Source organism: Eptatretus burgeri, chromosome 13, assembly GCF_056783735.1.
Source record: "Eptatretus burgeri isolate ZD-2024b chromosome 13, Ebu_testis_v1, whole genome shotgun sequence".
In the NCBI taxonomy this organism is placed as follows: Eukaryota; Metazoa; Chordata; class Myxini; order Myxiniformes; family Myxinidae; genus Eptatretus; species Eptatretus burgeri.
In genome coordinates, this window is record NC_140973.1 from 47,595,512 (window position 1) to 47,616,889 (window position 21,378).

Below are 21,378 nucleotides of genomic sequence, written 5' to 3' on the forward strand. Positions count from 1 at the left end.
CTGCTGACGGGGTACCCGACGGAGGACAGACGCTCAAGCACCACAATTTTTTTGTTTCTGTTTGAACATCAATTTGATTAAGAATTGCAATTTTCGTTTGTGACGTTGACACAGTGCGTGTTCCAAGAATGTGGTACAGCAAAGTTCAGGGAAATTAGCTCAGGATGATGGAATGGTATACCAAACAGGAACGTGCATGACACACACGGTGTGGGGAACAACTCGTCATGTTATATATATATATATATATATATATATATATATATATATATATATATATATATATATATATATATACACACACAGCTCTGGAAAAAATTAAGAGACCACTGCAAAATTATCAGTTTTTCTGGTTTTACTATTTCTAAGTATGTGTTTGAGTAAAATGAACATTTTTGTTTTATTCTATAAACTACTGACAAGATTTCTCCCAAATTCCGAATAAAAATATTGTCATTGAAAATAATAACTGGTCAAAATAACAACAAGGATTCAGTGTTTTCAGACCTCAAATAATACAAACAAAACTAGAGGGGGAGCACTCGGTAGAGTGCAAAACCTCCGCCGCCAATACTGCTGGGTCACTCAAGTGAACCTGATATCCTATTCATTCAATTTGACGTCAACAGTGCTCACAGAGTTATAGTTTGCAACTTTCCCTTTTACTTTTAACTTTTACAAACTCAATTCATTCGTCATAACTAGATTCCTTGAGACAAATTGATTTTATGTGGGTATATCCACCTGAAGTTCCAAAATCAGCCGCAATTATAATTTTAGCATGTTTTTTGTTGGAAATCACTTATAACATGTAGAAATGCAAAAAAAACAATCGAAATTTTGTTGAAAAAAAAGCTGCAAATTTTTTTTTTCTCGAACAATTTTTTTTGGGGTTGGAAATCAGTTAAAACATGAAGAAATGCAAACAAAAAATTTTTTTTTTTCAAAATGGCCGCCATAGCGGCCATATTGGACTTTGGCCCAAGTCCAAAATCTAATGGCATGATCCTTGGACCATACCTAACCCCCCCACCAAGTTTCATCGAAATCCGTCGAGGAGTTTTTCCGTAATACTGTTCACAAACAAACAAACAAACAAACAACCAGAAAGGGGTAAAAACAGTAACCTCCACCCATTTAACTTAAATTAGGAGGTTAAAAAACTGTGTATATATATATATATATATATATATATATATATATATATATATATATATATATATATATATATATATATATATATATTATATACCCCGGGATGACAGTTTATAGCTGAGTCGGGATACGAACCCAGACAAGACAGCAAATAGCGAGCATCTGCACTTCTTGGCTCTCCTGCCATGATCTGGCGATTCATGGCTTTATGAAAACTAAATTGATCCGAGCAGCAGTTCTGACTGCAAATAAAACAAAAACATTTTTTAAAAAGAAGAAGCTTTCATTTGGCCAATTCGCACATTCTTTTTTTTCTCTCCTCTCTTCGACCTCCGGAGAGTTGTATGGTGGAGTGGGATAGCGTGAGAGAAAGGAAGGGAAGGCATGGCGAGGGGGGGCGAGGGAGAAGGGAGAGTGAGGGGGGAGAAGGGAGCGGGGGGGGGGGGGAGAAGGCAGCGTGAGGGGAGGGGGGTAGAAAGCAGCGTGAGGAGGGGGGTAGAAAGCAGCGTTCCTCCCCACATTCCTCCCCACGCCCCCCACATTCCTCCCTACGCCCCCCACATTCCTCCCCACTCCTCCCCCACATTCCTCCCTACGCCCCACCCTCACATTCCTCCCCACGCCACCCACCCCCCCCACTTATAAGTGATAAGTGTGGTGATAAGTAACACTTAAGCTCACAGTCTCCCGCCTTAATTTACATTAAGATATCTCCAACACATCGGTGGACCAAGCTACTCTATACAATGCTACCTTTCCCATGAAATTCCTCCATCTATCCCACAAGCAAAACAATACATATGTATATATATATATATATATATATATATATATATATATATATATATATATATATATATATATATATATATATATATATATATATATATATATATAGTTGTGACCCAAGGATGGGGGCGAGGAAGACCACGATGGATGAGCTACCTCGGGTTCCCACCAGAGGCTCCAGAATCGTAGGCCGTTGCACACGAATAACTGCGTGACGTGGCGGCTTGCTAATCGACCGTGAATGCCAACAACTCAACCACGTGACTTTGGGTCCTCCATCTGATACCGTTTACTGAAAGGTCACGTGGTTAAATTACTGGGACATGCCATCTATATAATACTAGTCAGGTCAGGCCATATTAGATCTGTGACTTGCTACAGGTACCATGTAAACCTGTACTAACCTGTTCCATGGTCAGGTTGTCGACGACTAAACCGTCTCCCCCACCAGGTTTTCTGGTGAGGAGGGTGTTTGGATATGGACACCAAGCAGGATTAAAAACAAAACATGTCAAAGGGCAGAGGAGCTCCTTGTGAGCCAACGGCCATCCATATCTAGTGCCCAACTGTGTCTGAGGACGTCCTCCTGCAGTTGGGTCACTTCTTATTAGGAGGTTGGTGGCAGGATTTGCACTTCGGCCACCGTAAAACCCTTCATTCCACAAAACACAAAAAAATCTGAAAACCCACTCCATGGGAGTACCTCCTGTGCAGCTTCCTTTCGCAGGGCAGCTCAGTGGATGACGGGATTGGGGCAAAGCCTTCGGGACGCCCAATCTTTGATGATAGGAGGGAAACCACGGGGTAACATCCCTGGGTCAGATTATGGGAGAGTGTGTCGGAGTGGTGCTGAAGTTTCGTCCACCAGACGGCGGTCTCCTTGGGTTAACCTGAGGCAGTCCCTTCGGGTGGGTGCCTGGAATGTCCTATCCCTAAGAGAGGATGATCACCTGTTTCTGTTATCATCTGAGTTCAAGCGTTTGGAAATCGGTATTGCATCACTCTCTGAGGTTCAGAGACCGGATTGCGGTGAGATAATGGCGGGTGGTTACACCAACAATTGGTCTGGTCGCTCTGATGGTTACCATACCCAAGGAGTTGTAGGTGTGTCCAATAAGTTGACTCCAATGATAATTGAGGTAACACCGGTCAACGAGTGTATTATGAGACTAAGGATTCGTCACTCCTTAGGTGTCATTTCCCTGGTCTCTGTTATGCTCCGAATAAGGCGAGTGATCTTACCGTGAAGGATGCATTCTTCCCCACTCTCGAGTCTGTGGTTGATCAGTGCCCCAGACAAAATACACTTCTAGTCTTGGGGGATTTCAGTGCATCAACTGGAACTGATAGGGATGGTTATGAGGTGTGTGTTGGTCCCCATGGGTCAGGAACTATGAACCAGAATAGCACTAACTTCCTTGACTTTGCAAGAAGTCATGGACTTAGAGTGGCTGGTTCATGGTTTCAGCGCCAACAAGCTCATCGCTGGACTTGGTTTTCCAATGCTGGTGGTGTGGCAAAGGAGATTGACCATGTCCTCATTGATGGTCGCTGGAGGATGATCCAGAACTGCATGGTCCACCGGAGTGCTCAGTTCTTCAATACTGACCACAGGCTTATTGTAGCAACTCTGATGTTGCACCTTAAATCCAGGAGAATGGTACCATCCCAGACGAGGCTGGATGTTGGCAAGCTCAATGATGAGAGGGTAGCTGAGGTGTTTGCGAACAAGCTGAGTGGAGGTTTTGGGGGGTCTGGGTGCTTTGGGAGGTCCTGAAGAATTGTGGAGTGCCTTCAAGACCACCGTCCTTGATATTGCCGGTGGATGTCTTGGAACTCACCGCAGGGCAAAGACGAATTTTGTCTCTCAAGGGACACTGGATACCATTGACCAGAGTCGCAGGGCCAGGCTGAATGGCAGAGCTGAGCTGTTCAGGGAGCTGAGGCGTAGAACTGTACGTGCACTGAGGGTGGACAAGGAGGCCTATGTGCGAGGAATCTGTGAGGGGGTAGAGCATCACCTGTAATCAAGTGATTCTCGTCCCGCTTGCAGGGGAATTCACGCATTGTGTTCATCCAAGCCCATCCCTCACTGTACTGCAGTGAGAGCAGAGGGTGGTTGGCTCTTGACAGAGGAGTCTGAAGTGATGGCCCGCTGGGCCGGTTACTTTGAGCGGTTGTACCAGGCTGATCCACCAGCTGTCGAGTTGGACATCAGGGTTGTTACAATTCCTGTTGCTAACCCTCCAATCAACTGTGGTCCACCTTCATTTGTGGAAACAGGCTGCGGTGAACCGGTTGAAATGGGGTATAGCTCCAGGGAACTGTGGCCTCCATGCTGAACTTCTCAAAGCTGGTGGATATGCTGTACTCATGTCGTTGCATGCAGTTTTGTGCTCTGCCTGGAACACAGGCATCATCCCAACTGACTGGAAGAGGGGCCTTGTTGTCCTCTCTGGAAAGGTAAGGGTGATCACCAAGACTGCAACAACCCCCAAGGGGTGCCGCTGCTCTCAGTGTCGGGTAAGGTCTTTGCTCGGATAAGTCTTGATCGGGTTTGCCACCATTTGCTTGAGCACCAGCGTCCAAAGCAGTCAGGCTTTACACCAAAGAGGTCAACGATTGACCGTATCCTTACTCTTCGTGTCCTCACCGAATGCACACGAGAGTTTCAGCTGGGGCTGCTTGCAGCCTATGTTGATCTCTGTAAAGCGTTCGATTCAGTGAATCGGGATGCCCTCTGGAGGATTCTTTGTCTTTGTGGGGTACCACCAAAACTGAACGATCTGATGTCTGAAGTCTACTCTGGTACTGAGAGTGCTGTTAGATGTGGTGGTACCATCTCTGACTTATTTCCAGTTGTTACTGGAGTTCGTCAGAGGTGTGTACTTGCCCCCACACTTTTCAGCACTTGTGTGGACTGGATTCTAGGAAGGATGTCGGAGAGATCAAGCTGCAGTGCATCGTTGGGGATTCTCAAGATCTCTGACCTTGATTTTGCAGATGATGCAGTCATCTTTGCAGAGACTTTAGATATCCTTTTGGTGGCCCTCGACGTGCTGAATGAGAAGTCGGAGCCCCTGCGATTACGGGTTTCCTGGGTCAAAACTAAGATCCAGGCTTTCACTGACATCTTGGATGCTGCTGTCCTGTCTGTGTCTGTTTGTGGTGAGGATGCTGAGGTCGTGGAGAGATTCACTTACCTTGGCAGTGATATTCATGTCTCTGCTGGCTGTGAGTCAGAGGTCAATAGACGTCTGGGTCCTGCCTGGAGAGTCATGGATTCACTGGATAATGGGGTGTGGCACTGCTGGTACGTGTGCGAGAAGACGAAAGTCCGAGTCTTCAGGTCCTTGGTGCTTCCAGTCTTGCTCTATGGATGCGAGACTTGGACTCTGAGCAGGGACCTGAGACGGAGACTTAATTCCTTTGGTACCAGGTCTCTTCGGAGAATCCTTGGCTATCACTGGTCAGACTTTGTGTCCAACGAGCGGTGGTTGAGAGAGACTCAAATGAGATTTGTTACCTGCATAGTCCGAGAGCATCAGCTGCAGCTGTGTGGACATGTGGCTCGTTTTCCTGACGCTGATCCCACTCACCAGATTCTCTCAGCGAGGGAGTCTCGTGAGTGGAGGAGGCCAATGGGCCGATCATGTGCCTCGTGGGCGCAGCAGGTTGATCGGCATCTCAAGGAGATGGGGATGGGCCAGGCATCTGCCTGGGGGATGGCCAGCCGGAGGCCTCTGGAGTACCGGAGGAAAATGGACGCAGCGACGCCCTGCTCTGGCGCATGCTCCCATACCTGACCTGACCTGACATGCCCTCGGTACGCCTTGCTCAAACTGGATCACCTTACCAGATCAGACGCAGCTTAGCATAACTGCCAAGAATGTACCGGCTATAAAACAGATAATTGGGGGATAACGTCCTGGCTAGACGAGAATACGTACCATGATGGACCAATGAAGGAAAAGACGAAAACAAGCTGGGAATATTTCTATCCAAGCATTTATTTACAATGGCAAGGAAAGGTATGTGGCACAGTAAATTGGGTTTATTGGTATGTACAGCAGGGGAGAGCAAGGAATTTGTGGGCTGCAGCAAAAGGCAAGCAATCTTACAAAATGACACTCAGAGTTGACTTATCCCGTCAGAACGTCGACAATCTTAACTTAGACTAGGACAGGCGACATCACATACACATACACACAAACCTGAGGAAGATTAGATATCGCCCAGAGAAAAAGAGAGAAGATGAGGGTAAACGGCCTCACAATACCTGACATGATCGGCAGACCAGCCCAACCCAGTACGCTTCGGGAGATGTAGGAGGGAGGGATACCGGTGTCTAAGGTATGGGAGTGAGAGGTGTGGTGTCGTGCATTATTGGGGGGGGGGGGCGGTGCAGTGTCGTGCCAGAGGAAAATGGGATTGCGAGTCAGCAATGATGTTCTTTTGTGCATCAAAAGGAGATGGGATGGAGGGGCGGAAAGAGAGATTGGATAGACGATGCGTGATGCAAAAGATCCTTATCATAGTCATGTATAAGTCTGTTAGTGTGTCGTGTACCTCCGTGGGATGCTTCGCCTGAGCATTCCCACCTCGAGATGTGGCGTGTTATCTCCAGCGTAGTCACTTTGCCTGGGCTTGTAGCGACGTGCGCTCCATACTGGTCCTCAAGAAGGAGCACGTCCCTGCAATCGTGCACCAACAGCGAGTGAAGAGCCAATGACGAGCATCCAATGAAGTGCCGAGAGGAGCAGAGAAGAAGGGGTGCAGAAGAGCAGAGCGAACGGCTCCGCATTCCACCTTTTATAAGCCCCGGGCGAAGGGTGGGGTGACGATCCGAAAGCGACGCACTGTGACCCGTATCCTACTTCTCTAATGGACCACAGCGGCCCTAGCCACGACCTGCCAAGCTGGCGGGGCCAGAAACGGTCTCATTTGCCCATCCGGCTCGACACGGCCCATCCGGCTGGAATTGCGTGCATAGTTTCTGAGAAGAAAGCAAATGCATATTTAGGGGAGCAACCCCCCTTCGAGCCAGATTTTTCTTATGCCATGAACAAACTTTGGTATGTCATGGGTGATGAAGGTTGGCGTGACGTTTCATCAGAATTGTATCGTTTGAGGAGAAAGCAAATACCTCTTTGGGAGGCAACCCACTCCCCACCACCCCCATAAACTCCATCTGTAGACCCCTTCAGACCCCGTTTGTTTTTTTTAATACCATCATGGGTGATGAAGATTGTGGTCAAATTTCATTGAAATCGTATGTGTAGTTTCTGAGAAGAAGTTGCAAGTAATTGTGGATGGACGATGCACCATCCCATTAGCTCCCCAGAACTACTTTACAGGTGAGCTAAAAACCATACCTGGGAATATCACTTCAAACGAACTGCAGTTGGAAGCTGTACGAGGCTCAGCAACGATCCTGAAGAGAGCCCTCGGCACAAAACTTTGAAAACAGAAAACTTCACAGCTTGGTCCATGAATTGTGACTCCATCATGAAATGAAGGTGGATACTTTGAGCTCATCCTGGGAGGACTTCACTCTACATTCTGAAACCCACATATGTAGATACCAATCAATGGCACACACACACACACACACACACACACACACACACACACACACACACACACACACACACACACACACACACACACACACACACACACACACACACACACACACACACACACACACACACACACACACAGACACAGACACAGACACAGACACAGACACACACACACACACACACCATTTTATTAGTTTGTGTGTGTGTATATATATGTATGCTGTATATTGTTACTGTTGTGGGGGGAGATGGAATAATTTAATGGGGAATATTGCATTGTGGACGTGTCGGAGGTATCTCGATGTAACTAAGTCAGGAACCTGTGAGCTTAAGTGTCACGTGTCACCACAGGAGGGGGTGGTGTCGTGTTAATTAGCTAGGGTTTAAGAATAAGCTTCCCCAGTATGAAATCACCTCTCTGCGATTTTCTCTATGTTTTTATATTTCAAGATCAGCGATATAGGTGGGGAATACGTCCCTAAAACCACTACGATTGGGCAGAAAGCCTCATCTTCAAAGGGTGACAACAGGCGAAGTCACACCACCGAGGCTGCTGATTGATGGGAGTAATGTCAGAAGCTAGCCGAGCGGGCAGAAGCCCCGCCTTCCCGGGTTTCGTGCGGGTGGGCCGCAACCCGGAGGCGGAAGATATATAGGCGTGATCGAGAGGAAGGTTGGCTGGTGCATTTTGGAGAGCAGTGATCAAAGAGGAAGGGAGTTGCGGATTTTGGAGAGGCAAGAGCGGAGGGTGAGCACACCCGAGAAGACGACTCGACCCTTGTATTTGTGTTGAGGCGATTTAGCTCACGTGGTGTAGGAAGGTGCTGGCCTTTGGCTCTTGGTTGGGTCGGTGAAGATGATCAGCGCACGAAGCCAATGTACTGGGTTGCTGAGCTTTGGTGTGGAATGCTGTTCGTGGATTGCCTGGCGTGCGTTTGTCCTGCAAATTTTTGACAAAGAGGTTGATTATAGTGCGCATAACAGCGCGGAAGCAGACTTTTGATTTTCAAAAAATAAATAAATATATTTTTTGGATATTTTCTAAAATTTCAAAAGTCCCGTTGCTAGGCAACGGTGGCGTCCAGAGCAATGGTGCACAAAAGCATACAACAATTAGATCCTGGTATGAACCTACCACTCAAGTTTCATCAAAATCAGTTGACTCCTCTGGCCTCCAGAGCTGTCCATTACATACAAACAAACAGACAGACGGAAAACCTGAGACTAAGGGTAGTCCAGCGACCACTCAAAAACCTGAGAATAGTGGTAGTCTAGCGACCACCAGAGAGAGAGAGAGAGAGAGAGAGAGAGAGAGAGAGAGAGAGAGAGAGAGAGAGAGAGAGAGAGAGAGAGAGAGAGAGAGAGAGAGAGAAAGAGACAGAGAGAGAGAGAGAGAGAGAGAGAGAGAGAGAGAGAGAGACAGACAGAGAGAGACAGACAGAGAGAGACAGACAGACAGACAGAGAGAGAAACTAACAGCAGAGCCGAGCACCAAGACAGAGGAAGGTGGACAAAACATGGGTGGGGAGGAATTTAGGGGTGGGGGTGGGCGGCAGGAGAGAATGCACGGGGTGGAAAAAATTGATGCAGAATGAAACTCTCAGGAGGGAAAACTGGAAATTTGAAAGGAGGAGGGATTGGGGTGGGTTAACAAGGGTAGAAAAGATCATGGTTTTGGATTGGCGATGTCTGAGATGACGGTAAACAGCCTGGAGGGAAGAATGAGATTGAAGAGGTTGTGGAAGTGGTTCCACAGGTGGGAAGGAGGAACAAATGAGTGGAGGTGAGCAGTGATCCTGTATTTAAGGTAGTTTCACCAGAAGGGGGTTGATAGTGGACCATATAAGCCCTGCAGAAACCTTCAGGGGTGGGGGTACAAAGCACAGAAAGAGCAGAGGGTGCAAGTCTAGAAAGGATGCAAATAGAAGACAGAGACCACTGGCCTTGGCAAAGTGACCGGCCCATAGACTCACCTTCATCATGGGAGATTTAATATATAATTAAAGGCATTGGTTTCCACAATGTCAAGCTCACAAGATGTGAGGCAGGGGAGTCAGCCTGGAGAGAGAGCAGTCTTCCATCAAGCTGCAGATTAAGGCCTTGTAGTTGGATAGGAGTTCAGGTGTGCCAAGGAAGGACTTTGTACAACAGAAGAGGCCCAGACGGCAGCTGTCTTTGGAGGCCAACTTTGAAATGTGGTTTGCCCAAGAAAGATCATGGCTGATGCCTGATAGTGATACGCAGGAGTTTGAATGGCGAACTTCCTCAAGAGGATTGTTAAGAGAGTAGATCGGAGGGTTTACGAGATGGTTCTTTCGGAGAGAGCTTGTGAGATTGTGGGATTTGTCAGGATTGAAAGACATATTCCAAGTGCTTGACCAGCCTATGATTTTTTTCAAGGTTTGAAGAGGGAAGAGGCTGCAGTCTGTCTGTCTGAAAGATGAGGGATGTCACAGTGGGAAGAGTCATCAGCAAATACAGTAGATAAAGGGGATTTTCCAGAGTCAGAGAGATCATTGAAGATCAGGAATAGGAGTGGGCCAAGAACACTGCCTTGGGTTGACAGGGAGAGGAAATGAAAGGATTCCGTTGAATGCCACACATTGGCTACGAGGATAGAGGAAGTCAGTAAACCATGTGGGAAGTTTGCTTTGGAAGCCATCGGCAGAGAGTTTGGAGAGTAAGGTGGGATGCCAGACTCTATCAAAAGCACAAGATATGTTCAGAGATTTCACTGATCTCATATCTGACATTGAGGACCTCCATCCATTGTTGGGTGAGTATAAGCAGCATGTCCAAGGTGGAGTGACCTGATCTGAAACCAAATTGGTGATCTGAGATGAGATTATTGGAGAAAAGGAATGATTTCATATCCACCGTGATCATGGATTCCATCACGTTGCTGATGATTGGAAGTAAGTCGATAGGACTGCAGCTAAGGGGATCAGTTAAATATCATGTGAATTTAATATTGTTTAGCTATGTGTTCCCTTTAGGTGTTACTTGATTAAATCAAGCTCACACCTCAAGTCATCAACTCCCACCCATCGCCCAATCCCAACCTCAAGTCCTCAACCCTCTGTCCTCCCCACCCCAATAATTGATCATCTTCTTGAATCACATGCTGTATTGATTCTGATGTACCGTATTGTGTTGAAGAGTGTCGGTGCTCCCGAAGAAGTTTATTAGCAAGGGTTTTTCTGAGTGGTTTGTCATGGCCTTCCCACCAATAGTTAGGGATGAATTTGTAATTTGTTAAGGGTGCCAGCGAAAGCTTGCCTACTCTTCGCGAAGGACCGTGGTATCCATAGCTAACATCCAAATCATGCTGGAAGACGGGATGCCCAGTTTAAAACCCACCCGAGGAATGGCACACACATTGATGAAACACTGGGAGGTGACGACTCAGAGACCTGGTGGGTCTCCATTCCACCTCCTGAAACCCACCCACGTGTGGAGATAGCAGCCAACAGCAGCAACTTCCACACACACACACAGGGAGGTGGTATTTTGAGACCTGGGAGGGCTCCGTTCCACCTTCTGAAATTTCGCATGTGGAGAAAACAACAGACAACACACACACACATGGCAATAACAGTTCAGGACAATATTGCATCTCAACCTTTGAGTATTTATTTAATGGAATGCTCCGATCCCATGTTACACATATGTGAACCCTTGTGTGGAGTATCGAAAAATGAACTGCTCATTCATTCAATCCGATCCAGTTTCCTTTCTCGCGTATCGGTGCTTCACAAGGAGCGTCTTGGTCCACAATACACTGGGTGGTTTCCCATTGCCTTATCTGCAGTGGTCGAGCTGGAATCTCACCAGGGTGATGACACACAAGAGTCAACTCTTTCAAAAGGCACAACGTTCTTAAATGTCCACCAGCGAATATTAAGACATGACACCGGCTCAAAGTACCTTCAAATGGGGGGTTTATTGTCTTTAAAATCTCCAGCGTGTCCATTTATGGTTGGCTGTCCATTAAATATGTTAGACAGATGAGCAATCACAGTCAGAATGGCTTTCTCTCAAAGATCATAACTGGTTCCCTTGGCTCTGTTATTTTTACATTAAAAAAAAAAATAAAAAAATCACCTTCCCTTGGCCTGACTTGGCCAAGTTGCTTTTCCATGAAATATTTAAAACAGAAATTACATCCATTTTGACTGATATCCAGAGGAAACATCTGGCCCAGCAAACATCTGGTGCAAATATCTTATCGGTGAAAAGTTACCTTTTCCAGCATAAAGATAATAATCAGTTGAAGAATGATTCAAAATTAGGAAAATGAAAGGTGCAGTCGTGACGTCACAATGAAACAGATCGATCTTATTTGGCTTCCGTCACCATTCCGTGGGCCATTTGTGGCTAAGAATGATTTAAATCACATATGGCTTGGCTTTTTAAAAAAATTTTGTGTATACAGTCAAGGCTCGTGGAAGAGCTAGTATTAGTGCACACTGAACAGATTCGACCAAAACAAAGGGAACAGTTTGACTTGTCTGAGAAATTGATAATGGAGGTTTTTGGCCCAAATGGACTTGCACTGGCCGAGACCAACATTTATACAGTGGAATAAGGGCTTCGGAAAAGGAGGATATGTGTAGGTGGACATTTTGGAAGGCCATCAGTATGATAGCACGGACCACTCCTCATGAGGCTATTGCATTCGGGTGAGGTGAAGCCTTGATGCCTTCCTCAGACAAAGGTGGAGGTGAATGCAAGTGGTAAAGACCCAGTGCCTTCTGGAGAACTGTTTATCAGAGACAGAGGTACAAACTAGCACATAATGATGACTCTTGGGAGTTGGTGAAATTGGTGGAAGGAGGGAAGGGGAGAGCAGGGGAAATGGGAGGGATAAGTAAGCCTTGGGGAGGGAGGGAGGGAGGGATTGTGGAGCAGATGGTCATCCCTCTGTAAGCAAGGGAAGCCGCAGAGGCCAGAAAGACAAATAGCATTAAAGTTTGACGCACGGGAGATAAGCAGTCTCTAAATGGATGCCTTACTGCCATAAGCTGTGCATGAGGTGCTGTGTGTTACTCTGTCGACTTGAAGTGAGTATAACATTAATAATAGTAATGATAATAATAACAACAGAAGTTATAGCTGTTTTCAAAGACCTCCGGTGATCGACACGGTGTCATCAAGTTCCCACACTAACTTAACAACTCTGTTCCTGTCTAGCAAATATTCCTGTGGCCTCTCAAAGTAAATTATATCAGTTAAACGAAGGTGACATTTAATGTCATCCAAAATTTTCCATCTTAAAACCCAAATGATATGATATTAGGTTTATGTGACACCTACCTTTTGTTGACAATCCATTGGGTGTAATTGCAGAGAGTGAGGAACACTTGATGGTAAAGGTTGTTTAATGATATTCACAGCCCACAATTCTTCAAAAGGATGAAGGAATTCCCAGGGCTAGCAGAATGAAGAGCTTCATCTGACCCCCAGCAGACGCCACAAACAGGGCAGCAGAGTGGGCCAGCTGTCACAAGGACAAGTCTACAATGGCAGGACAGCTTGCTGGGGACACCAGGGCAGGCAGATAGAGGCCTTGGGGATTTTGCTGAGGCTTCTCACTGCAAATATTAGGCCTTTTGAATGTTTGGTGCATCACATGAAGAGCAATTTATATTTTTTAATCAAATGAAGTACCACATTAAAAATGCATAATACTCCACACGAAAGGCCCAGTCACACCTTGACGTTTTAAGGCCCGGTCACACCTTGACGTTTTAGCCAGCGATGGCAATGTATTAAAATGTATGTAAAACGCTGGCTTACGTTGAACTTTTGATGTTTTTTTTTTAAAGATTCGGACGTATTCATAGCGACTTGGTCTTATGTATAACGCATTGGTAACGGACACAGAACATTTAGTTGTGTTATAGATAACTTATACCAACGAATGCTGAACCTGTTGTCGGCCTACACAACCGATGCCCAACGATAGTCTAACTTCAGCACAGCGCGTTGCACGCATCGCCGACGATGTTGTGACGTAGCCTATTAAAAGGCTGACACACAACGATTCGAATCATAACTGCCGTATAAATGGAAGTGACAACATCGCGGTCACACCTTGGCGATCTTGCCAGCGTATGCCGACCTAAGAAAAATGTGTCTAAAACGTTGGGGCACGTCAAATACGGTATGAGTAAGTTTGGTATACGTGAGTACAACGCTAAAGTACACTATCATAAGTCGTAGTAAGTAGAGTACGTCAAGAAATTTTAAACATGTTCAAAATTTTACGACGTACTCGGTGTATGACACACGTTCCGCATGCGATGGGGATAAGTTTTACACACGATATGTGGACGCTTACACACGTCCACAAAGGCTACTTATAAGCTACTCATAAGTCGAAACACGTCGCGGTAATGTCTTTTTTACGCGAAACTTATTTCTAACTTATGTTTGACGTGCTTTGAACCAATTCTTTACGTAGTCCCAACACACATTGATGTATGTAGACGTATTCCAATGACGTCTTCCGGTCGACAAAAAAAAATAAATTAACGTGTTTCTAGCTTACAACTGCCCTATAAAGACGTGTTCCCAGCAGTTTTGGAAATTGGTATATAAAAATGGTGTTCATAAAAGGGGAACCCAACAGTGTTTTCAAGTCCTTTTTGAGTCGATGTCCATGTCAGCAGTAACAGTATCAGTATCAGTATTAGTATTAGTATTAGTAGTAGTTTGTTCATGTTGGCAGTAGTAGGTGGGTGTGAGGGGGAGGGTGTGGGTTATGATGGATCGTCCTTGCGTTTAACGATTTAACGATTTAAATGATAAACTCAACTATTTAAATGGCTGCATCTCCACTATTGGAAGTAGACGCTTGCGCTCAACAATTGGATTTTTTTTACACTCAACGACTTTTAAACGGTACCACTCAGCTATTTTCATTGTTTACAATGAACGATTTAAATTGCTGTCACTCGCCTTTGTTTTTTGACGCTGGGGTTTGGAAATTTGAAGCGTTTCTTCTGAACGTGTTAAATCGCTCAAACTCGACTATTTTAAATAGACACTGCCGATGGACAATTGGAATCATAGCCAAGCTAGACATCGAAGTGTGAACATCCTCGTCATGCCGAAGAAAAGTTTGAAGAATGCTGCAAATAAGTGTCCTGGCCGTGGCCGTGGACGCTGACGCAAGGACGATCCATTATACCGACGTCTTTCAGCCTATGAGTAACTTAAAAGTAACGTCTGTCGATGTGTGGCAACGATCGCGTAACGTGCCAACAACACGTTAATCATAGGTTAGAAATAAGTTTCGGGTATGCTAAAGATTACCTCGGCGTGTCTCAACTTATGATTAACTTACAAGTAGCATGTGTTGACGTCTGTCAACGATCGCAGACCGTGCATACAACTTGTAGCCAGCGTAGCGGAACGTGTGAGTCATACGCCGGCATACGTCGTGAAATTTCAAGCATGAAAAAATTTGAGGACAACCAAAAAGTACAACGTTTAAAGCCAACGTACAACGACGTATGTCAGTTTTTCAGTGTGCTCTCAATGTTATTAAAACTTACCCATAACGTATTCAACATGTGCCAGCGTTTTAGAAAAAAGAATTCAAAAATCAGCATACGTTGGCTAAAACGTCAAGGTGTGACCGGGCCTTTAGCCAGCAATGGCAACGTATTAAAATGTATGTAAAACGCTGGCTTACGTTGAACTTTTGATGTTTTTTTTTTAAAGATTCTGACGTATTCATAACGACTTGGTCTTATGCATAACGTATTAGTAATGGACACAGAACGTTTCGTTGTGTTATAGATAACTTATACCAATGAATGCTGAACCTGTTGTCGGCCTTCACAACCTATGCCCAACGATAGTCTAACTTATGCATAGCGCGCTGCACGCATCGCCGACGATGACGTGGCGTAGGTTATGAAAAGGCTGCCGCACAATGATTCAAATCATAACCGCCGCAGAAATGGAAGTGTCAACATCGCAGTCACACCTTGGCGATCTTGCCAGCGTATGCTGACCTCTGAAAAATGCGTCTAAAATGCTGGCGCACGTCGAATACGGTATGGGTAAGTTTGGTATGCGTGAATAGAACGCTAAAGTACACTATCATACGTCATATTAAATGGAGTAAGTCTTGTAATTTTAAACATGTTGAAAATTTTACGACGTACTTGCCGTATGACACACGCTCCGCATGCGATGGGAATAAGTTGTACGCACGATATGCGATCGTTGACACACATCGACACACGTTAATTGAAAGGTACTCATAAGTCGAAACACGTCAAGGTAATGGTTAGCGTCAATGTTCCATACCCCCGGTTTTTTTTTCTTCGGTATGACGGTGTTCAGTGTACAGTGCGGTTATGATTTAAATCGTTGAGCGGCAGCCTATTAATTATATTTTATTATAACCGCACTAGAAATCGAAGTGTCAAAATCACCATCATACCGAAGGAAGGAAGAAAAAAAAATAAAATAAAAATAAAACCAGGGAGTCTGGAACACTGACGCCAACCATTACCTTGATGTGTTTCGACTTATGAGCACCTTACAAGTAACGTGTGTTGATGTGTGTTACCGATCGCGTAACGTGAGTACAACACGTAACTCATAGGTTAGAAGTAAGTTTCGGGTCCGCTAAACATTACCTCGACGTGTTTCGACTTATGAGTAACTTACAAGTAACGTGTGTCGACGTGTGTCAACGATCGCGTGACGTGCCTACAACTAATGGCCAGCGTTATGCGGAACGTGTGAGTCATACGCTGGCATAAGTCTTAAAATTTCAAGCATGGAAAATTTGAGGACAACCGAAAAGTACAACGTTTAAAGCCAGCGTACAATGACGTATGGCAGTGTTTTTCAGTGTGCTCTTAATGTTATAAAAAACTTACCCATAACGTATTCAACGTGTACCAGCGTTTTAGACAAATTTTCCAAAAATCGGCATAAGCTGGCTAAAACGTCAAGGTGTGACTGGGCCTTAAGGCATTGTCATCAATCTCTTTGTGAGTGGTATGTGAAGATCATCATTATTATACAGTACTCTTTGCAGAGCATTGGTGCTGCTGAATGAGTCTCTTAGCATGGGCTATGGTGGATGGTTTATCATTGCCTTCCAAGCACTCAGGGCAGGACCTTACAACTTGTCCAGTGCAGCAATGATAACTTGCCTCCTCCTCGCAAAATATACCGGGGGGTATTTAATGTCCACCAACGGCCAGTGCTGGCAGTCCGATCCTCTGGCTTGATGACTTTGCAATGGTCGGCGGACGCATTGATGCCTCGCACTGCATGAGAAACACCAAGGTGATTTGAACCCCCATCATCCACACCACTAAGATATCCTGCTCACCCTGGCAGATGATATATTTAGTTTTAAAAAAAATGCAACAGCTAAAATTTAATTTCTTCCTCCTCTTCTGATAGATCCCATAATCTGTCTTCAAAAGAAAATTTCGCCTTTCTTCAAAAGAAAATCAAACGCAAGTGTTATACTTTTATCTCATCTGGACAGTGCACCAGGCAGGCACATGGTAACCAGCCACATCATAAGGCCCATACTTAGTACTTATGTTTCCATCTACTCTGTACACAATGCTCTACCCTAATTGATATAACAGTACGAGCTGCTAAAACAATCCTCATAGCAAAAAAGAAAGCGTTCGGTGGTTTGCCACTGCTTTCCCAATCATAGTCAGAACAGGAATTTGGAATTTAAACATGAGGGCCTACTCGTTCAAATATAGTATGCTACAAATTTTAAGTTCAAATACTTATCGTGAAACTGAAAACAATGAATTCCAAACATCAGATTTTCATTGAGATTCATCGTCGAGTGCTCGGGGGTCATGACCACCGATAAGTGTAAAAGGGGGAGTATGTCCAAGAAGGCAGAACCACACTCCAAGGTGTGGAGCTGGTTGTGTCCCAGATTCCGATTGATTGTAATAAACAGGTAATTTAACGAGGGTGACCATATTTTAACTTTCAAAAAGGAGGACACTCCGAAAAAGAGGACACTCTTTTCAAGAGTTTCCTTTCCGTATTGAGCATTCATAATCGGCAGTCTCATTAGGTGTGTTCTGGACCTAGATTAATTTTGACTGCAAACCGCCATTCTTCCAGTCGAGATACTGAATTTTTACTGGAAATATTGTGCATGTCCGAGTCGACATGAGATTAGAAGTCAATATAGCAACTTTGTCACAGAGATGTACATACCAGCTCAACATACCAAGCACTCGGCTTCCCATTATTCTCAACCACTTCAAAAACACGGGAATTTTGTCTTAAGTTCTGCAGTGAATTAACACTTTCGTTTTGGCAGTGTAATGATCGTGCTCTTTGAGAAAATCATACAGGTGTGTACGGTACGGTCTCAGAAGACACTGAATCATGGACTGAGCACCCCACTGCAGGGTCATACCTTGAGTATTCAGCACCTGAGGCTGACCCTTCATTTGACACCTTCCCCGAGATGAATAATTTTAGAAATTAAATACACAAAAAACATACATCATGTTTGCAAGTTAAATTTCAAGCAAAGTGCAGGACTGTACCTGTTGTAAGCCAATTGGAAATAAGAAAAATGCAGGAAATTAAAAAGTCAGCAAACAGGTAATACTGTTGTGGGCCGGAGCTCGGTGGCGAGCACGACCGCTCGAGGGAGCAGTAGAGTCGGCTACACCGAACACACCAGAATTTAGGTCGTGACCCTCGGATAAGTCCAAAAGGTACGGTCCCTTACAGGACCATGAATCGCCAATAATTTGACCGCGTGGGGTAGGGTTAATTGCCAAACTTCAATATACCTAATTACCCACGCGGCAAAGCTGCCGGGGAAGTCACACCCTCGACGGACCTCAAGCGGGACGAGCCGTTACCGTGCCTGAACGGTGTGTAACCCGAGCGGAGGTTACCGAGACCTGTCGGTCCAAATGAACAATTTACTGCCTCGCGATTTCTCAACACGCACCGTGCTAAACCAATAAAAGAAATGACAGGGAACGAGCTGGGTCATTCAACAATAGGGAAATGTATTACAATAATAATTAGGGCGGGAAGCACGTAAGGGCAGAGTTATCCGAATATCAGGCAGGCAATATACAGTGAGAAAAAACAATTAACAATTCTACTTAAGAGGCGGGGCCCACACACAGACATACACCCAAAGAAACGGACCCCATCAGGTCTATATTGAAGGCTTCCAGCTTGAGGAAAGGTGAGCTGGAGGCCAGAGCCTGTGCTTGGACCTGTCCACCTCGTGCGGTCTGAGACGATCTGGCTCAGTGGCGGGACTCAAACCCGCAGCTTTCACGTGGCATCGAGGACGAAGGCACCAGGAGTGGAGCGGCAGATGCCAGCACAATCCGGACGGCAAACACAAGTGAGGATGTGGTGAGGCAGGTGAGGCAAGTGATTCTCCTCAGGCTCTGACGCACAACTAGGCTCCGACGCCAACACGAACATGAACACACACTCCAAAGGGAACCTGGTCTTTTTTATCCGCTCCCTGAGCGGGGCGGAGCCTCGGTGTCAAACGCTCTGTCCGTGCTTGGTTGGACAGGGATCAGGTGTGTTGAAGCGCTGTTCGCTCCTGATTGGACAGGGATCAGGTGTGTTGACGTACTGTTCGCTCCTGATTGGACAGGGATCAGGTGTGTTGAAGCACTGTTCGCTCCTGATTGGACAGGGATCAGGTGTGTTGAAGCACTGTTCGCTCCTGATTGGACAGGGATCAGGTGTGTTGACGCGCTGTGAAAACTCCAACTGAACAGCAAGGGGAGCCTGGTAAAGCGCTAGTTCAGTGGAGGAGTTGTGAATGGAAATGGCAGGGTGGTTGGTTTGTCGGATCAAAGGATTTAAAGACCTGACTATATCACAACTTCGCAGCGCACATACAATTAATTACCCATTAAACAAGGGACGGGACCCCAACTAGAAACACATACTTACCGATATAACTGATCTATAAGGAGTCTGGCTGTTGTGTGCGATGGGTTCCAGATTCGTAACAATACTGCTTGGCATTGGTATAACAAAAACACATCTTCAACCAAAGAGAAAACATCACCAGGAAGAGTTTTCAAAAAGGTAAGAGATGTTAAACCGACGTCAAACCAAATAACGAATCATGACCTTTCCTACCATGCAAACTGTCCTGGTAACTGATGATAGCTTGCTTCTAATTGGTGGAGAAAGTTGATGACAAAAAAGCATTTCTGGGATCGTGCTTTATATGGGGACTCTTGATGAGAAATTTAAAAACTGTCAGCAGTCTACTTTCAGCAGCTACTTCAAGCCATCAACATGTGCTTCATCCACTGACAAACCCATATCAAGCACATCATCAGCTCCACCTCCTCCTACCACTAACCCCTACTTCCACCACCTCCCACCCTGTAATGTAATGCTGTGTTCCTGCTCCATGTACGATGGTTTTAGTTCATAGTTACTGTCTTTATAACATTATAATGTCACTTGTAACTAAAACCATCATTATATTATCGTACTGGTATTTCAACTCTCCCAATGACCCCCCCACCCCACCGGCTGTCACCCAGGGCGGCCTCCAGTGTGCCACTGGATTCTCTCTCACTGGGAGGCTGGACAGGAAGAGGACGCATGAGTGTCAATGTTCAAAAACGTCCATTACGCCATGACGGAGTAGTACAGACTTGACCAAACTGTTCCAGTCCAAACATTACATAACCACATTTTATCACCATAAGAAAATGTACAAAAATGATTCAAGCTTTTACGTAAGGTAAAGCAGTATCCCAAATCTTAAAATTTATCCCTTTGAAAATGCAAAAGCAAAAAAAAAGGCAAAATTACAGACATTGTGAGTTATTTAAAAAAACCCGGTCGGATGGATATTTTAATGACTGAAAAGGACATGTCTGGGAAAAACCGGACGTCTGGCTACCCTAATTTAATCAAACAACCAGTGAAATCAAACTAGTGAAACAGAACTCATGCCACAATGCTGGTAATAATAATAATAAAAAAAAGCCTTACTCCATTTATAATATATACACTTTACCCAAACTAGTGCATGCCCGTAGGTGAGTGCCCGTACGTGCGTGGCCGTATGTGCAAACAAGAACAAAAACTTTCCAACCGCGTGCCAGAAACAACCACACAGGCCATTCCTTCACTCTCGTAAACGACACACACACACACACACACACACACACACACACACACACACACACACACACACACACACACACACACACACACACACACACACACACACACACACCTGGAATTATAGATAGATGAAATGAGGTCAATGAGATGACAAATCAAGGGGTTGAATGCAGACTGCAGAGCAATGAGTAAGGAAACCCGTCGTTGTGAATCGTTTTTACCACCAAAATGAGATGTATTTCGTTGGCAAGCATGTTGAGTGGAGCTAAATTCCTTAACACTTCCAAACACCGTTTTGACAATTGGAAACAAAAAGAAGTTGTGCAGTTTTTTTGATAAATTATTTTCGGAACAATTTTTCTTCAATAAATAAATAATAATAAAAATTGTCTCCATGTACATTGTACACACCTTTATCTCGTTAGCACCTCTTCATAAACAACATCACTGAGGAATCGGCATTTATAAATAATAATAATAAAAATTGTCTCCATGTACATTGTACACACCTTTATCTCGTTAGCACCTCTTCATAAACAACATCACTGAGGAATCGGCATTTATAAATAATAATAAAAATTGTCTCCATGTACATTGTACACACCTTCATCTCGTTAGCACCTCTTCATAAACAACATTGCTGAGGAAATGGCGCTTCTTTGTTTCCTCGTCCAGGGCA